The sequence below is a fragment of the Magnolia sinica genome, chromosome 1 (assembly GCF_029962835.1).
Source record: "Magnolia sinica isolate HGM2019 chromosome 1, MsV1, whole genome shotgun sequence".
Classification (NCBI taxonomy): Eukaryota; Viridiplantae; Streptophyta; class Magnoliopsida; order Magnoliales; family Magnoliaceae; genus Magnolia; species Magnolia sinica.
In genome coordinates this window covers 45,109,077-45,123,031 of record NC_080573.1, presented here as the reverse complement: position 1 = coordinate 45,123,031, position 13,955 = coordinate 45,109,077, and the positions used below count along the sequence as shown (strand labels likewise).

The following is a 13,955-nucleotide window of genomic DNA, read 5'->3' as shown; positions in this document are numbered from 1 at the left end:
TCTTATTATAGTAATTAAACTTTTTAAGCATCTTTTCAATATAACATGAATGAGATAAAGTTATACCATCATTGTTTCTTAATAACTTGATACCTAAAATCACATTAGCTTCACCCATATCCTTCATGTCAAACTAGATAATAAGAATATTTTAATATTATTTATAACTTCTAAACATGTACCAAAGATTAACATATCATTTACGTAAAGATATATAGTTACTTTTTTATTATTAGAGAATTTTGAATATACACATTTATTGGATTCATTAATCTTAAAGCCATTGATATGACTACTTTATCAAGTTTTTCATGCCATTACTTAGGTGCCTGTTTAAGTCCATATAGTGTCTTGATCAATTTACACATTTTATTTTCTTGTCATAGAACTATAAAACCTTCTGGTTGCTCCATATAAACCTCTCCATTAATGTCATCATTTAGAAAAGTTGTCTTTACATCCATCTGATGGATTTCTAACTTATGAATGAATGCTAGAGCAACTAAAACTCAGATAGTTGATATCCTTGCTACTGGAGCATAGGTATCGAAAAACAAAATCAATACCTTCTTTTTGTGTAAATCCTCTAGCCACTAATCTGGCCTTAAACATTTCTGTAGTTTCATCTGGTCTTAGTTTTCTTTTGAAAATCCATTTACAGCTTATCGGTTTTGATCCTGGGGGTAGATCCACAAGTTTCCATATTCTATTTTGCAATACAGAATCCATCTCATCGTTTATAGCTTCCTTCCAAAAAGAAGCATCCTGAGATCTAAGGGCATCATCTATTATTACTGGATCATTTTCTCTATTATATATTAACATCGTTTCTTCTGTTATGTTATATATATCTCCTTCTATTAGCAGAAAGTAGAAGTTGAGTCCAAAAGATGTACATATTCTGATCCTCTTGGTTCTTCTAGGTTCTATGTCCTCTTTATCAAGACTGCTAATATCTTGATCAGGTATTTGAGAACTACTGCTTGTATTAGGGTCTTGAGATCTTATGTCTTTTCTAGTTATAGAAGAGAATGAGTTTTGATAAAATTCGGTATCTATATATTCTATTGTGGTGTTTAAGGACAAACTGCAAGATATGCTCTCTCTCTCTCTCTCTCTCTCTCTCTCTAAGGGAGTTATTTCATACGTTGGCATATGTTGGTCAATATACAAGCAATAGAAAGTTGAACACATGGCATGTGTTAACTCTCGTTAAACCATCTAAATTGTGGACCCAAATTATAAAATAAACCAAAAGCCAGATTGGTTGAACATTCCCAACTTCTAGTCATTGAACGCTTGTTTGGTCAATTCAGGTCATTGTCTATTTCACATTTCAACTGTTTATTAAATATAGATGGTTCTAGTCCACAAAAAACCAGAATTTTCTTTTCATTGTAGAGACGGAATAACTGGAATATGGTAGAGCATGTGCATTGTAGGGTGATGTGCCAATTGGGTACATTATTAAAAGCCATACCTACTAGATTTCTGTCCATTCATTTGGTGGACATCAAAGCAACGGTGGAAAACTAAAATAGTTAATTTGTTAAATCATCTTTGGAGTAAATTGTAAAGAAGTAATGAATATAACTACCAATAAGTTTAATTTTTGAAGCATGAGCCAGCCACACGAGGGTCCAGTAGTTGGATGGACTCACTTGTATAATTCCCTGTGTTGCCTGTAGGGTGAGAAGATCCCCACATGCTTTTACCCGGTCCTTGACATGGGTCCAACCCAATGGACTCCAAATGCACCTGCAGCTTAGTGGGACCAGGTCTGCCACTGGTCCGGGGGTCACTCAAAACTTGGCCTAGTCAACTGAGTCACTTGGTAACTTGAGGACATGAGAGGCTTGGTTTTGATTACTCAAACTGAGCTACTCGGAAGACTGAAATAGCTTTTTAAGAAAATCATGTGGAGAGAGACTCTGATTTCCTTTAATCCATTCATTTTAGATTTATAAAATGTGTGGATTTTGAGATATTATCCATTCAATCTATGTACCTGTTGCAACCTCCACAAGAATGCCTGGGGACTGAGCCAGATGATCTGGCTTTCAGATTAGGCCTGACAAGAGTCAGGAGTGAGCTTGGTTAGTGAGATCACATGGTTCGGGCTCAGGCATGATCATGAAATCAACCCAATCTGCCCAGTATAGGTCCCACAAGTGTGAAAGCATGTGATTTTGTTAATGAGTAGTCAGGTCAAAAAATCACCATTGATGCCTGAGGATATGTTAATGAGCCAAAGAGCTGGTCTAGTTTCAATAACCATGATGGTGGGGCCACACATGGCTAATTAGGTTTATTTAGGAAGCTTCCACACGGTTTCGGTGCCATGACAACCAGGCATGTTGCCTAGCTACTGTGGCCCATATGATGCATACATGAGATCCAACCCACCCGACTGGCACAACCCTACATGATGTGTACCCAGCACAAAAGGTAAGCCAATCTGCTAATCAGGTGGGCCACGCCAATGGTGCAGGTGTTGATTGATCATATGGAAATCAATCTCAAGGTTGGTTCGCACATGTATTCTCGCCTGAGTGCATTTTCATGTCTGACAGTAATGATGGGAAGGGAAAGTTGGTTCCATTGCAAATGACATGTCAGGAGGTGCGCCACAGCCTGTTGGTATCAATAGACAGAAACATTCAAGAGAGATTCATAGAACCAACCTTAAAGAAATTAATAATTAAAAAGTATTTTCCATGAAGATTTACTATACACAGTTAATGAAAATAACAATACCATTGGCATTTGCCACCATAGAGAATCAATGACACCATTTTCTCATGGGTATGAGGACAGAAACGGTGAGTATTGCCATGTATTTCAAGAAAGGTTTTGAATTTCCTGTATTCACCACTATCATGAGTTTGAATAATTTTGATTATGCACTCAAAGATATTCTCAATATTCAATTTAAATCTTTAAAAAATAATATATAAATCTACTAACATCATCAATGAAATGTATCTTATAGTCAAACCTTGAATAGATAACAAGAGAGTATGTCTGTCCCTGGTATCAGAAAATATTAATTACAAAGGTTAATTGGCTACAAATATAAATGTTATAGAAGAAAGTATTAAGGCTTTTTCCCATCTGGCATGAAGAACAAGAGTTTACAAATTTATTAACGGAGATAGCAAGTTAAAAGCAAGAAACCACATGATGAACCGTATACATTGTTGGATGATGGGTTGCCTCTAGATGATATAAATTGCCTTTGCTGGAGCTACTCAGATGAAATCTCTTATATCTCTGGTCCTTCATAATGAAAGCATTTGGATTAAACTCAAAGTGAAACAAACACCAATTTATAACTATTGTACCAAACACCAAATATCCATTTTCAGCACAACTGTAATCATTATAATTAAATAGACATGCTGAACCAACACTATCCATATTGTATTATGATGTGAATCAAATGGACCCAAAAAGAACGCCTCAAACCCAATTAATGGTAAATAAATAGGTTGTGCATCTACATATGAGGTGTATCATGGCATGTGGATGGCATGAAAACTGTCCTGTAGGGTCACATCCCCACTGTGAATGCCTTAAAAGACAGACCAATCCAATCAGCCACACCATAGAGAACAATGGACAACTGCCCAAAAACCTTTAAATTCATGTGGAGCCAATCAATAGTTGTACTGACCAGGTATTTAAAGGTGTCCTGTTATAATGGTGGGGTAACCCAATGGAGGATGGGTTATAGTTGCAATCACCTTATTGGCATTTCCATCACCAATCCAAACTATTCATCAGGACTAGTGAACTCTTCAAGGCTTCCTTGAAAAATTAGACTAATTGATGATTGATGTAGAACAAGTGACATAACTTCATGGATGGCCATGATCAAAACAAATCATGCAGGAAAGGTCGATCTAAGGCAAAAATAGCCTAAAACCGAACTGTAACTCCCAGTAGCTGCAACTTTACAAATTGATTATTGGATTCATGTATATAAAATGGTTGAGAAGCCATCAACGGGCCTTAGGAAATGAGAATTTTTAAAACTTGGTATTTCCCCGTCTTCATCAAATCCGATTCTATTAAATGAACAAACTTGAGACTGTCCATCTAGTAGGACCCATCACAAATAAAATAAAATAAAATAAAATAAAATAAAATAAAAATTGTTAGACAAACTAAGCCTAAATTTCTTCTCCTCTTCTCCAAAATGTGGGCCATGAACCATTTTTCTTCCACCATTGGTTTGAAATCTACCATTTAGGTATTTCTAACCACTGAGTCCGGATCCTCTGCTTGCCACAAATAGTAGTTTTCTGTTTATTGTAATGTAATTGAGTCACGGTATGATGGACTGCATTTGACCAATCACAATGCAGGAAAACAAGAAATGTCTGTCTGTGATAAGCAGAGGATCCAGATTCATCAACCATAATAAAAAATGAGATATCATCTGACCTGTTACCACAATATGGATTTTGATTAAGGGTTATCCACCTCTAGATTGCATCTTAAATGATGATATGAACTGATCAAGTTCTGAAGTGCTGGATTATGTGCTAAAAGGGCCATTTGAAGAAAATTTGCTTTGAATGATTGTGTATGAAGAGGAAAATGAAATATTGAAAAGTAATTTTATCAGTGAGTCATGTTCAGTTCAAGATTCAAAGGTTAGATGATCAATGATGCATGATTACAAGAAAGTAGTAGTAAGAAGAATATGAATGGCTCAAATCAATTTAAAAAAGTACCCTCACCGTTGCTATCACCCATAAAAATGCACCCAGATGGTGATTTCCTACGCGCGTGGACATACAAAACATGTGCGGAATCTGTGATATTCATGGACCAGTTAAGATGAGGTGAATGTTTTGGAGATATAAATGTTGGGCGAAGAGCATGTGAGCAACAATTGAAAAAGCGAAAAAAATAAAAAAAGAAAAATACCTTCTTTTTCTTCTTCGGTGGTAGACGGAACTTCGTAAACCTTCTTTTTCTTCTTCGGTGGTAGATGGAGCTTCGTAATGGATGGGAGCACTGTAATAATAAAAACCTCCTGACCACAGGACGTAGCATACCTCATCTTGTTACAAGATTTGAGAATTATATATATATATATATATATATATATATATATATATATATAAGGGATTCGTGAGAGGTAATGGAATGGGAAATTCGTGGCACACTTGCAGCATGGCACACGTGTGAGAGAGATTTACGCTATATGTTAGGTGAGGCTTCCCATGAGAGGTCATCGACCCAAAATGTTTGGGTCGTCCACCCATGTATGAGGGGGAAAAAAATGGACAGTGCTATGTGGGCTGCACGGTGATGTATGTGTTTTATCTATGTTGTTCATCCATTTTTTCAGCTCATTTTAGGGTATGAGACAAAAAAAATGAGTAAGCTCCAAAACTCAGGCAGATACACCTGTCGAAATATTGGTGATTAAACGTTAAAAACTTCTTAGACCATAAAAGTTTTGAATAAAGCTGATATTTGTGTTTTCCCTTCATCAGGTTCATGTGACCTAATTGATAAGTTGGATGGCAAATATACATTAGAGTGGGCCCTAGGAAATATTTAATGGTGGGGCACTCAATCACCGCTGTTTTCACATGGTGTGATCCACATGAGATTTTGACCTACCTCATTTTTAGGTTATGCCCTAAAAAATTTATCTAAAGCGAATGGACGGCGTGGATGAAATACATACATACATTATGTGGGCCTACAATGCACTGTCCGGTAGTGACCTCTGTGCTGGCAGTGTCAGTATACAATCCATGCCGGACAAGTGTTGCTGGACGTGGATTTCCTGTGAAAGCACTCCCTGCGCTGAGATGCTAGGTGTGGCCCACTGTGATTTTGTGAGAAATTCACAGAGCCCATCTAATTTTTCAAATCATTTTAGGATAAGAGATCAAAAATTAGGTGGATTCAAAATTCAAGTGGCTATGCAAGAGGGAAAACTAGTGATTATTTTTATCTTCACCATCCGCTTGCATATATAGCATCTAAGTTTTTCAAATTAAACTGCCCAAATTAAGTGTACTAGTTAGATTATGATAAATACAATTTTAAGCTTATCTTATTATCTAACTATCTAATTGGTGAAATTTATTGGACAATTAAAATTAAATATAAATAAATTCAAATGATCCTACTATAACAAACAAGTGTTGCTGAATTAGAAGTTTAAGTTGGCTGGACCAATTTGGTTTTTGGCTATAACTTAGAGACACTAGTTCCACAAATTAGTTTAATTTTGAGTTTTTTTTTTTTTTTTGGTGCGCACACACACCTCCACACACTCCCACCGTAGTGGAATTTCACCACAAGTTAGTTTAATTTTGAGTTAATAGCACATGTACCTGTTATCAAATCACTTAATGTGGAATATATTAGGGGACACACCCGTGGCAGAAAGTTTCTCTTATCCAAAAACTAAGTGGGGCCTACCATGATGTTGGTGAGAAATCAACTCTGTTCATCCGTTTTTGGCAGCTTATGTTAGGACATGAGTCCAAAAATGAAACAGCTCTGAAACTAAAGTGGGCTGCATGACAGGAAAAAGTTGGTAGGAAAATGGCCATAGTTAAAACGTCTCTGAGGGCCACCATGATGTTTATATGCCATCCAAACCATTCATAAGGTCATTTCTATTGAGATGAACTGAAAATACAAAAATATTAGCCTGATCCACAATTTATGTGGTGCCATGAAAATTTTAATCATGAAACTGCATGATTTCCTTTCCTGCAACCCTTCGAGTTTGAATCTGCCTTACTTTCCAGCTCATGTCCTAACATGAACTCCAGAGATAGTGAAGAAGGATCGGCCAACGAGTAGGGCATTTGAGTTATTACTATGCTTTTCTAAATCATTTATTTATTTATTTGAGTTGCCTTACTTTCTTTTGTTATGGTCGCATATTCATACCATTATGTACCATACATAAAGTGGGTGTCCTTGTAGGCATACCACCCCGGAAGGAAATGTTAACAAAACAAGAAAGTTGACAAGGCAGAGCCATTAGAATCGAAGTGCGGCAGTGCCATCTCTCTGCTGTACATGACTTATGTGCATTAATGAGACTGTCCATCTATTAGGACCCATCACAGATCATATATATATATATATATATATATATATATATATATATATATATGGGAAAAGGTTCTATACGGTTGAGCTCATGGGAACTCCCCATGAGGTCGAGCTGTGTGGGCCTCACCATGATGTATGTCAAACATTAATACTGGCCTAAAACATATAAAAGCACTTGGTGGGGCCCACCTGAAATTTGGATGCATTTGAAACTTGGTCTAACCCCTCATCCAAGTGGGACACACATGATGGATGGGCTGGATTTGCGAAACACATCTCGGTAGGCCCAAAAAATGATTATGAATGTTTTAATGGAGAGTAACCCCTCTCAACTTTTGTATGTGGTGTGGCCCACACAAGTCACAGATTGACTTAATTTTTAAGCCCTAAGCCCACTATGGAATGGTGCATCTAACTGATGGGGTAGATGTTTGACATACATCATGGTGGGCCCACACAGCTCAACCTCATGGGGAGTTCCCATGAGCTCAACCGTATAGAACCTTTTCCATCTATATATATATATATATATATATATATATATATATATATATATATATATATATATATATATATATCTTCGCACCAAATTGAGCCATTAACCGTTTCCTTTCACACCAATCAGATGGCTAGGATAATTCATTTTGTGTATCTCTAATCATTTTCCATTCACAACAGGGGCAATTTAAACCAGCATATTGAATTGACACATCACTCCTCTCACTGTGTAATATGGAGAGGTCTTTGTATCCTTATTCCTGTTCCACCAGGCTCTGCCATGTCAACCACAGTAAAAGAAATGAAATATTGCCTAACTTGTTACTGCAGCAAGGATTTTGATAAGGTACTGTGGCCCCCTACTACAGTTACCTTATGGGGGTTTTCCACAACTGAATTCCATCTTAAAGATGATACGAACCGATCAAGTTACGATGATATGCTAAAGGGCCATTTGAAGAATTTAAGTTTGTTTGGGATGACTGTGTATGAAGGGCAACATGGAATATGAAAAGTAAATTTCTTTATTAAAAACTCTGTTCAAAATTCAAGACTCAAAGGTTGAAAGCAGCAAGTCCATGTGATAGTTGTAAGAACATGAAACGGTTCACATCAACCTGAGCATTCTAGGACCAATAAAAACACACCCATCGTGTTTACTTTCTATTAGTATCATTGCATGACTAAAAGCAGAAGGGATGGAGATATTTATTGGATCAATGGGTGTATAAAAAATGGACACAAAAATGGTGATGTAGACATACAAAACATGTGTGGGATCTGTGATGTTCACCGAGCAGCTAAGAATAGGTGGATGTATTTGAGCCAAAAATGTTTTGCAAAGTGCATTAAGAGAATCGAAGGGAATTAAAAAAAAAAAGAAGCATACCTTCTCCTTCTTCTAGGGGGGCATGTGCAGCTTCAAAGACAATGGGAGCACTATGTGCACGTAATACCATACCTCCTGACCATGAGCACATACATAACATCATCTTATTATAAGATTTGAGAATTTAAAAAACAAAATAAAATTGTGAGAGATTCACGAGAAGTCATTAAATGGGTAATTTATGCTTCATGGGCCCCACAAGCACTTGCAGCTTCAAAATGGGACGCCCGTTGAGATTGTATGTGACCCATTATGTTATGTATAAGGCCCTTGTGTGAGGCCATGGGCCCACTATATGTTTGGTCCTATGAAGGCCACTACTTGGGAGCAATGTTGGTCAAATGTCCACATTGATGGACAATGATGATTAAGTGTCCACATTTTGACCTTCCCTTGGGTCCTTTGTTAGGCCGATTATTGAGATTGATTATCGAGACCGATTGCTGATGTCGATTATTGATGTCGGTTATCGATACCAATTATGAGTATGTGACAACATAACATCATGATACATGCCCATAGGCATCATTTGCATGTTTGTTATGAGATGTGGATGACTATTGCATGTGCCGCATGACAAGTTGTTTATGGGACTCCCTGAGAGACGTAGTTGCCCACATGAGCACACGGTAAGCGCAGGATTACTGCATGACTGGATGATATGACTCATGCATCTCGCATTTTGTGATATGATCACCATACACCCTAGCGACATCAGGGCCATGGCCTCCACAGGGATATCGTGGATGGCCAGATGGGACACCGAAAATGTTTGGTTCTCGCATACGGGCGCCATAGTTGTCCCTAGGTGAAAATTCTTAAACCTCTGTGGCCATGAGACGCCCCAACGTCTAGACCAAGTGAATATATATGAGTGCATGAGAGCCGTATACTAGTAGTCCGCGTCTTCCACTGTGTCATGGTCAGTTGGGAGGGGGTGTAACCTTACCCGCCTTAGTGAGGGGGCAATATCCACATTGAGTTTGAACAGCTTGAGGAATGCGTCCGATATCGACAAGCCGGGCCCGATATTAGCAAGCGGATAGTGAGGTCTTTTTCACTTACCCAGTTGTGCGCTCGGATAGGGGCGGCAAGCTAGCGTAGAGTGTAATAGACCCCTGTGATGATCCCAAAGATGTACGGTACTGATATTTGGACTTATTAAGCAAGAATTGCATACTCATTCATTCATTTATTCACTATCCACTCGGGCTGGTGGTGCGCAACTATTTGTTACATGTACCTTCGCAATGACCAAGATTTCGGTTGGGGCGCGCAACTAACCTCAGATCAGGAGTTTACCACATTGAGTCTGACTATACAAATTTAGATATGAGATTGATTTGGATAGAAGTCCCTTGTGGTGGACCCCGTAGCCTGCGATACTACGTACTATCATCCCGACTTCACACTTCATCTTGGTCATTTCATTCGCATTGTATATTGCATTACATCCTCAGCACATAGCATTTAGTTTACTATGCTTCTGTATTGCATAACCTGATTAAGGTTGACGGTATTCGTTGACTTGGTATCCGATATTTGGCTTACTCTGTCTCTGCATTATAGAGCTGATTTACATTACTTCCTTATCGTATGATATTGGCTTATTATGTTTTTATATCGCGTAACCTGGATAAGGCTGATGGTATCTATGAACTTGCCAGCATGTTTCTGCATTACTCTGATATTGTACGATTTATGGATTGCCAGTATTTCCGCTTACTCTAATATCTATATGCTTGGCACGTGCATTGCACATACTTACACCACCCTCTAAGCTTTCTATAAGCTTATGCACAATAGATGCATGCAGGTGGCATTAGGTCACATTAGCGTTGAGCTTGGAGCATGCAGCTGTCTTCTGGAGCCTCAATTTTTTATATATGTATTTCCCTTTCAGCACTGTATTCAATTGTTTATATTATTGGATATGTGATGATGATGTTGCCTTTGTGATTTGGGTATACTTATGTTTATACTTCTTATGAGATAATGTACGTCGAAAAGTCCTCCTTGCAGGATCCCAAGATCAGAACCTGGTGTATGGGCGCTGGAAGCCGAGAATGGGGTACTACAGAGGCTGTTAACACCGGATTCAGCGATCGGGAATTTTGTGAGCCCGATTTCTGAGTTTAGGGCGTGACATTCCCAGAATAGATATTTATAGAGACAGGAAGAGGAGCAGGCTTTAGTATCACAAGAAGAATTCCTTGAAAAGGTGCTGATCAAATATGGGATGGACTAGACAAAGCTAGTGAGCATTCTCCATGTGGCTCACTTCAAGCTTTCCTCAGAACAATGTCCTAAATCAAATGAAGCAAAGTAGGTTAATTATGTCTCATGTCTTATTCGACTACAGTTGGCAGTTTAATATATATCATGGTCTATACGAGACCAAATATTTTACACGTAGTCGGTGTTGTGAGCAGATACATGTCAAACCCTGGCAAACAACATTGGGAAGCGATGAAATGACTACTTCGATACATTCGAGGTACAAAAGATTATATCTTGACTTTTGAGAAAACAGGGGCAAAGTTAGTACGGTATGTGGATTCAGACTACACAGGTAGTGTGGATTCCAGAAAGTCAACTTCAGGATACTTGTTTATTATGCCCCAAACTCGGAAACCGAGCTCACAAAATTTTCGATTGTCGAATCCGGTGCCAACAGCCTCCGAAGTATCCCATTCTCGGCTCCCAGCACCCATTCGCCAGGTTCCGATCATGAGATGATACGAGGAGAATTTTCAACGTCAGTTTGATTTATAATAAGTATAACCAAAGGCATAACCTACAAACAACAACCAAAAACTCCATCACATTTCCACTATAATAAAAAACTTTACAAGTACGATGAACATAAAGGGAAATACAATGATAATGGACAAAAGCTCCAAGATGATCTGCTATGCGCTCCTGCATTAACGCTGCTGCGGTCCAACGTCACCTACACGCAACGGTCGTGCATAAGCTTATAGAAAGCTTAGAGGGTGATGAAAGTGTGTGTGCAAGGTAGTAATATAATTATGCAGTATCAGAGTAATGCGGAATATACTGACGAATCCATGAATACTATTAGCCGTACCAAGGCTATGCGATGTAAGGCATGAATGATGTCGGCCATACAAGGCCATGTGATGTGAGATGCAACCCAAGCATACGAATCCTCATCTAAGTCCACATATTAATACAACTCAACTCTGGAATATAACTGGGGTCTAGTACACTCCAACCAGGTTGCTGCCCCATCACAAACAACAAGGTGAGTGGAAAAGACCTCATTATCCGCCTGCCAATATCGGACTCGGCTCATCGATAGCGGACCCATTCCTCGAGCTGGTCAGACTCAGCCTAGCTTTGCCCCCTTCTCTCGGGCAGGTAAGGCCGCACCCCCTTCCAACCGACCACGACACAGTGGAAAGCACAGCCTCCTAGTAATCAGCCCTCGGTGCTCATGCAACCACTCGGTCTAGATGTTGGAGGAATCTTCTGGTACCATAAGGGTTTAGGGACTTTCACCCAGGGATATCTATAGCACCCCATGTAAAACAAAATTTTTGATATCTAATCCTGTCAACCACGATACGCTTGTAGTGGCTACAACCCTGATGTCACTAGGGCATACAGTAACTATGTCACGCAATGCAAGATGCATGAATCATACAATCCAGTCATACAGCAAACATGTGCGTATCGCACGCTCATGTAAGGCCACTCCGCCTATCAGGGAGCCCATAAATAATCTGCTCGAAGGTATGTGCTAGGATCAATCACTCATCTCATCACAAGCATGCAAATGATGCGTATGGACATGTATCATGATGTTATGTTGTTACATAATTAATAATCGAAATCGATAATCGGAATCGATCAATCACATACAGCGAATGGGGCCCACTTATTTTGGTTAACCCACGTTGAGATTAGGCCTAACAAGGCCTAAGGGAAGGTCACAATGAGGACATCAAACCATCATTGCCCATCAATGTGGACATCTAACTAACATTGCTTCCAAGGAGTTGCCTACATAAGGAATCCATACACAATGTAAAGGCCACACATACATCTCATTGGGCCTCGCTCATGGGTCTCGCATACATCGCATCGGGCTTCATATTCATCAAGGGGGCCGATCGAATGGGCCGATCAAATGGGCCAAATCAATGAGTCGAACCAAATGGGCCGCACCAATGAGCCAAAAGTATATCAAATTAGGCCCACCCTTATGTATTTTTGAGACCCGACCTAATCATAAGTTAACAATATCGGCTTAATTGGAACTACCATGGCCTTTAGAAGTTGAACGGTGGAGGTCACGGTCCACTATTTAAATGGTCGGGTCCACTTGGACTTTAGATCTGACTAATCCAATTTCCCATGATGTATAATGATCTTACAAATGGTTGGACGGCATGGATACAACACATGCATCATGGTGGGCCCCACCATTCAAACAGGGGACGGTGTCGATAAGACACATACATCAATGTGGGGCCTGCGGGCTTGCTGCCAACAAGGGCCAGCTAGATAGCTATTATACAAGCAACTGGCTGCACAAGGAGGGCAAAGGTGGGTCCCACGTAGGGCCCACCATCATGTATAATATATATATATATATATATATATATATATATGTATGTATAATCTCCTTAGTAGTGGGACCCACAGAACTTACTGTCGTCAGATGCCAGTGGGTCCCACAACCAAAAACAGATGTACGGCACGTGTAAAACACATACATCATGCGGGCCTCCACGTGTAGCCCTCTGCCCCTTTTTTTGTAAGGCAGAGGTGGGTCTCACGTAGGGCCCACCCTCATGTAGTATATATAAAATATATAAAATATATAATACATATAGCTGCTGTTGTGCAGCGTTATACATTAACAGCGACCAGAGGTGGGTCCCACGTGGGGCCCACCCTCATGTATTATATGTATCATATATATATATATATATATATATATATTATAATATAATATATAATATTTTATATTATATATAACATAATATAATATATAAATATTACATTTAATAGAGAACTAATGTCTAGGCCCTGGACGGCATGGACATACACTACACATACATCATGGTACCCCACATGTGGAGTGTGTCCCACCGTCCAGGGACGGTGGAGACTCCACACGCATCATGGCGTGGCCCACCCAAAAATGGATGGACGACATCGGTGGGTCCCATGGACCCCGCTGACCTCTGCTTTGAAACGAGGTATCTTTCACTCAGTCTGCTAGTTGAGCTATGGACTTGGGTGCTACCAGGCATATTAAGGAGGGCCCCACATGGACGTGGGTCCCACCGTCCAGGGGTAGTGGACGGTCTAGATAAGACACATACACCATGGTGTGCCCCGTTGAAAGGGACAGAGGGCATGGATGGGTCCTATGGACTCCCATTATTAGCACACACTTCACTGTTAGTGCACACCCCACGTCAGTCCA

General features: G+C 39.4%; 1 long non-coding RNA gene across 1 annotated transcript; it reads right to left on the bottom strand.

The window, feature by feature from the left end:
* Positions 1 to 2,954: 2,954 nt before the first annotated feature.
* Positions 2,955 to 4,972, bottom strand: LOC131241603 (uncharacterized). The gene is made up of 2 exons (XR_009169216.1): positions 4,939 to 4,972; positions 2,955 to 3,279 (listed from the first exon to the last, which is right to left on the bottom strand). It is a non-coding gene; the product is annotated as an uncharacterized LOC131241603 (long non-coding RNA).
* Positions 4,973 to 13,955: the final 8,983 nt, after the last annotated feature.